The sequence below is a fragment of the Artemia franciscana genome, chromosome 9 (assembly GCF_032884065.1).
Source record: "Artemia franciscana chromosome 9, ASM3288406v1, whole genome shotgun sequence".
Classification (NCBI taxonomy): Eukaryota; Metazoa; Arthropoda; class Branchiopoda; order Anostraca; family Artemiidae; genus Artemia; species Artemia franciscana.
The window spans coordinates 36913613-36919612 of NC_088871.1; positions in this window are offsets into that span (position 1 = coordinate 36913613).

Sequence of the window (6000 nt, forward strand, 5' to 3'; positions counted from 1 at the left end):
GCGCCCCCCCAAGCCCCCCCTTGCGCGTAAGTCGTTGCGCGCCATTGTAGTTACGCGCCATTGTAGTTGTGTCCCTGTGTCCCACCTATGAATATAGATAGATTTATATATGTGTTTCAAACTACGTAAAAATTGCGAATATACAACATTTTTGGCTTTCCCACTACTGGGAGCTTTCCGTTTCCAATTTCCAGCAATTGATCTGAAAATGTTTGACCAGAGTCATCGTTTTGCAATCGGACACGCATATTTGTAGTTAATTTTAATATTTTTACGTGTGCCCATAAATTAGAATTTTTCAGGCAAGCATTCATTTCGTCTGCAGGAGTTAAACTACGTAAAAATTGCGAATATACAACATTCTTGGCTTTCCCATTGTCTGTGCATATACAAAGCCGTATGTACTAATAATGACGTCATATGCAAACGCTCTTTTTACAAACAAACAAACATGCATACTTAACTGCTTCATTTGGTTCCAAAACTGTGTCGATTGACTTGTAAAGGACTGCCTGGTCTCGAATCTTGGTCAAAACAATATTGTTGATTTCGTGGACGTCTATATTTTTGGGTGCGAGAATCGCTCTTTCACTTAGCCATTTATTATTTTTATAATTTTTTAGAATATTCGGAAATACTTTTTCAATCAATTCATTTTTGGACGTCACAAATTACAGAAATCAGCAGGTAGTTGTATACGTCCTGAAATTGAGTATCGTATCATAAATGTCTTTTTGTTCCGACGTTAACTTGGAAATGTTATTTTGTACATACGACAATAGATGACTCGTACTGTAACTTTGTTCACGATCCAATTCTACACATGTCGAAACAGCAGCGATACGGTTAGATGAAGGCATTCCCAAATCCTGAAGAGGTTTGTTTGCCATACGTACGCACAAATCTTCTATAATAACTAAAGTGTAGTTATAAATTTCTGATGTAAAATCAAAAGTCATATCTGACGTCTCTAACTGTTTTCGACGGAGTATATCTACGGACATTTTTGACTTATATTTTCCCCATAACTCTGTAGGAGCTGATGGAGAGCAAGTTGTTAAAATGATGCCAAACAATGCACGAATTTGACTTGGGGTTGACGTTTCGCACGCGTCATTGATGCAGTTATCCCAGTGTTGGTCATTCTCCAATAAATTCAGAGCTTGGCATGCACTACGGTAAGTGTCATGTATAGTACCGTTTACAGTTCTCAAATACTCAAAGGATGTCGGACCGGGTACATTCACCAAAAGCAGGCGTAGAAAGAAGAATTCATGTTGATTGGGGTGAACGGTGTAGAGTCTTCCTATCGTGGTATCTTTGAAGATGGCAGGTTGGCCGTCGACTGACTTACCCTGTTTTCGACGTTCAAATACTTTATTTTTAGTATTCCACGTGTAATACGAAGGCACTTCAGTATACAGCAGTTTTTTTGCAAAAGAATTATTTTTGCAAAGCGAAAAAAAAGCTGTTAATTTTGTATCCGGTGGATTCAGGGCTCTTTGTTGCACGTTGGTTTCCGAGAAATAAACACGTTGACCATTCTGTAAATTTACCGCTAAGTGAACAACAGCTGGACTACGTTCATGTATCGGAAATGAAAGAATTCGCCAAACAGCTTCATTACTGCTTATGTATCTTCCAGCCTGATATTGTACGATTTCGTCGAAATCTTTGATTTTGGGCTGCAAGCCAAAAACTGCCATGTCACTGCCTTTGTTGACGTATTTACATATGTATTTGATTGCCTTTACGGAGTTACAGTATTCAACGTTTATGTGTGCATTAAATGTTTTTGATAATAATGGGGAATATGGAACAACTCACTGGTTATCTACTTCGATGGTGGTACCGTTGCCATTGTAGGTTCTTCAGTCATTTTACAATTAGAAATTTCTCTTTCAACGGTCTTTTTACAATTAAAAATTTGTCTTTGAACGATATTCTTAAATACCTGTGTCCTGGTCGTCATTTATATTCCCTGTGTCCCGGTCGTCATTTGTGTCCCGGAATCCCAGTCTGTAATTTCTCTTTGAGTGTCCCGGTCGTTATTTATATTCCCTCTGTCCCGGTCGTCATTTGTGTCCCGGTCTGTAATTTCTCTTTGAGTGTTTTTCTTTTTAGTATTTTTTAGTTTTTTACAGTTTTTCTTTTTTCAGTTTTCTTTTTCTTCTTTATTTTTCAGCTTCACTATGAAATACATATCGCCGAACCTTTGTTTTTTTAACTAAAATCTGGTAGGCATTGATGACCTTATCCAAGTCAAAATCCCAAACCCAATCATCATCGCTATCATTTTCAGTTTTGATATGTTTTGACTCTCGCTGTCCAGGTGGATCTTCATCTAACTGCGCGGTTTTGCGTTCTTTAGCCTCAAGCCTGTTTCCTTGCTGTTCTTTTGATTCCTCGGCACGCTTTCTTTTCTGACTTTCTCTATCAGCAGCAAGTTTTTTGGCATAGACTCTTTGAGCATCTTCATCGGCTTTTGCCATGGTAAGTTCATCAGTCATTGTAAACTTAAACATTAATAGATTTCTACGTGAACATATGTCTAAAATATCTTGAATGACGTCACCGTCAAAGCAAAAATGACGACAACTAATTTCATGACGTCAGCCGACACAGAAACATGACGTCACCTGATCCACAGCCAGACAGACAGACAACTTATTTTTATATATATAGATATATATATGTTTGTAAAACTTGCGAATATACAACATTCTTCGCTGTCCCATTGTCTGTGCATATAAATAGATTGTCAGGTTTACCGACTCTTGAACATACAACATATAATTTTCCATGGGAAAAACAATCCGTATTCAGATCTATACCTCATTATTATAATGATTGCCCTTGAGCTTTGTAGATGGTGATTGCTAATCGAACATTCCCTGTGTCCCGGTCGGCATTTATATATACCCCCTGTGCCCCCCGGCGTCCTCGTTGTAGTTGTGTCCCTGTGTCCCGATCGTCATTTATATTCCCTGTGTCCCGGCCTTTATTTGTGTCCCAGTGTCCCAGTCTGTAATTTCTCTTTGAGTGCCCCGGTCGTCATTTGTGTCCCGGTCTGTAATTTCGTCAGTCGACAAACATAACGTCAGTCGACAAACAACTTCATGACGACATACAGCTAAATCCTTATAATGACGTCAGTCGACAAACATGATGTCAGTCGACACACAAACATGACGTCAGTCAACAGACAAACAACCTATTTTTATAGTCATTAGCGAATGACCCGAAAGTAGGAAATTCAGCTCAATTATCTGTATGTTTTACAGTGCTGAAGAGTTGAAAAGAGCCTCGCAAGCATTTGGCGGTTTCTGTTTTGATCACCCCAGCAGTCACAGGACAGGCTTACTGTCCTGACAGTACTTTTACTATCAACTTCTCTATTCCACCGCAAAAGACAAGTTTCTATTTTGTTTGCCCTTCAGTTTCCGTTCTTTTGCTCCCAGAAGAAGTAGTATCCATTCTTAGTCACATTCTCGTAAACTGAAAAATTGTAGTAAGCATATTTTCGAGAGAATCCAATCAACATTCCTTCTCCGTGTGGTTTGCTAAGTACTTTTTCTAGATCAAAGTACGTATCAACGTGAGACTGGTAAGCTTCAGCATGTTAGCGGGTGGCTTCCGTATAGTGCCTGGTTGCCTTCTTCTCTAATAAGTGGTTCATGTAAGCCAACTTTTCACTTCCTGTCATATTATGGGCAGACTGCACCATTTCACAGAGCACGCCTCGACTTATCCTTCCTCGACTTATAGAAACTGGAGTCAAACTCGTTGAGGATGTTCATGAAGGTTCCACGCAAAACGATGGGTTTTTTAGATTTTCTGCAGGGTTTGGTGTACAGCCGGAACAGTTTCGACTTATTTTTGAAGTTTTGAGGCAGATACCTTTCGGTTGTAGAAGAACGACAGTAATGAGATTCTACAGCTGGTAAGTCTTTTAACCACTTTCTTGCATGCTTATAGACATCCCTAGGTATCTTATTGTAAAGGTCTGATTTATTATCCTTTCTTCGAGAAAATCCCAGATCATTGTTCTTAGCTGCATTTCTGACATTAAACTCCCCAAGATCAAGGGTTGCACAAAAAATTTTAGACAAGCTTTCTTCTTGTTTCCATTGTCGTGGGGCGTAAAGTACCTAACAGAGTTGTTTCTTCTTGGTTCTGCTTTTAGAGTCTGCTCTGAAACAGGTTTACGATGACAGTGGGCACACAACCAATCTTTCTGTCTGATTGTATTGCCGAGCTCCCATTAGGGCACAAAGACCTTATTTTAATTTGCTTCTCACTTAATCGGACTATTTGTCTTGGCTTTTTCTACAATTAGCCATGACCTGATGACCACAAATATTCCATTTTAATTCAAATAAAAGTAAACAAAAACATGTTTCACTACTCATGAAATCACTTGAGAAGCAGTAAATTGATAAGTTTTTTCCAGGCCCGTCAGCTGCTTGAAAGAGAGTTTAAGGCATTGCTTTCAACCATAACGGAAAGGCGCCCAGACTCAACAGACTTGAAAGATCAAATGACGTGATAAGAAATTGTAAAAACTTTTGCTTTCAAAGAAGGCGGCTTTGCATATGTGCTGTGCTTTTTATTTCCATAGTTGGAGTCGTGCAGTGTTGAGCAGCTATCAATTGGCAACTTTTCTCCTTTACCGTGATTGTTCTGTTCATGTTTTCTACATTCCGCCTTTTTCAGTGTTTAAGTAAACTTTGGCGGTTCTTTTTCCGTTTTTATTTTTTATTTTTCTAACTATTGTGGTGCCATTTAAAAATGGTAATGACTTATTAATGATATGTGAGTCTTTTGCCACTTTTGTTTTCTGTTGTGACATTTTAGCTTTTGTTCCTTTTTTCTTAATTTTGTATATTTTCATTATGCAAGGAGTCTAATTTCAATCAGGTATTATTCTTTTCTTATTCTTTTTTCTTGCCTTTTTCTTAGCTTCAATATTTCCAAACAAGTGCCATATCAGTAAAGAGGACAGACCGGTATTTATCAGTGTAATATTAATCATTGGATTAGAAATAATCTGTATAATTCATTTTTGAACCTGGTTCCTTTAAAAGAAGGGATATATCAGGATTTGAAGTTGCAATGAGCCTAGAAGTTTGTTTTAAAACCGTGTACTCTGTATCCCCTTTCAGATTTCTTTTTTCTTTTTTGAATATCTGGAAACTGAAAACTGGTTGATCGGTTTTTTCTAGGTTTCAGACTGCAAACCTTTAAATTCAAGAATCATTTCGGACTATATCGTCGTTGGAAACCCTTTTTCTTTAATATTTTCGTAACATTATATTTTTGCATATTTTTGCTCTTAGGCTCTTCTTATTACTATTTTTTTTATTTGTGACAAATAATTTTCACCATCTTTCCCATAGAAAATAAACTAAGGATCACGTCCTACAAATTTGAAAATTATGCCTGGATAATGGATGTAAACAAAATTTACCTCTTTTTGAAATCTTAGAATTCCAAACTCGGGATGGCGTTTTTGGAATTATTGAATTGCAACGTGTTTCAAAAATTATTACTCTAGCATAGACACGTGTGCAAGAATTTCTAAAATACGTAAAAATATTTGAATTATAAGAAGAAAATAAAAATTATGAAGTTTTTAGGGGCAAAAACTTCCCTAGCGTAAGTACCTTTTCCAGTGAAATTTAGTTGTCTTTTTTTTTAATGACTTGATTAAATTATTTGGAATCTCAGATGTTGAAGATGATGAACACATTGGTTTTGAACGAAACTTAGTTTCCTGTTTTCTGGGGCTCACTCAAGCAAAATAGGGATAAAACTTGGATGGAAAATGATACTTCAATACTATTGTGTTCCCAAGTATTGTCTATGTTTCAACGTATTACGCCATTTGTGCGCATACGCAACGTATTTGTAAGTATATGCTATTGTCAAATTATATGGTTTTTTAAGAATTGACCTACTTTTTCCCATTAACAGTGACACTTTTTGGCATTTCCTACT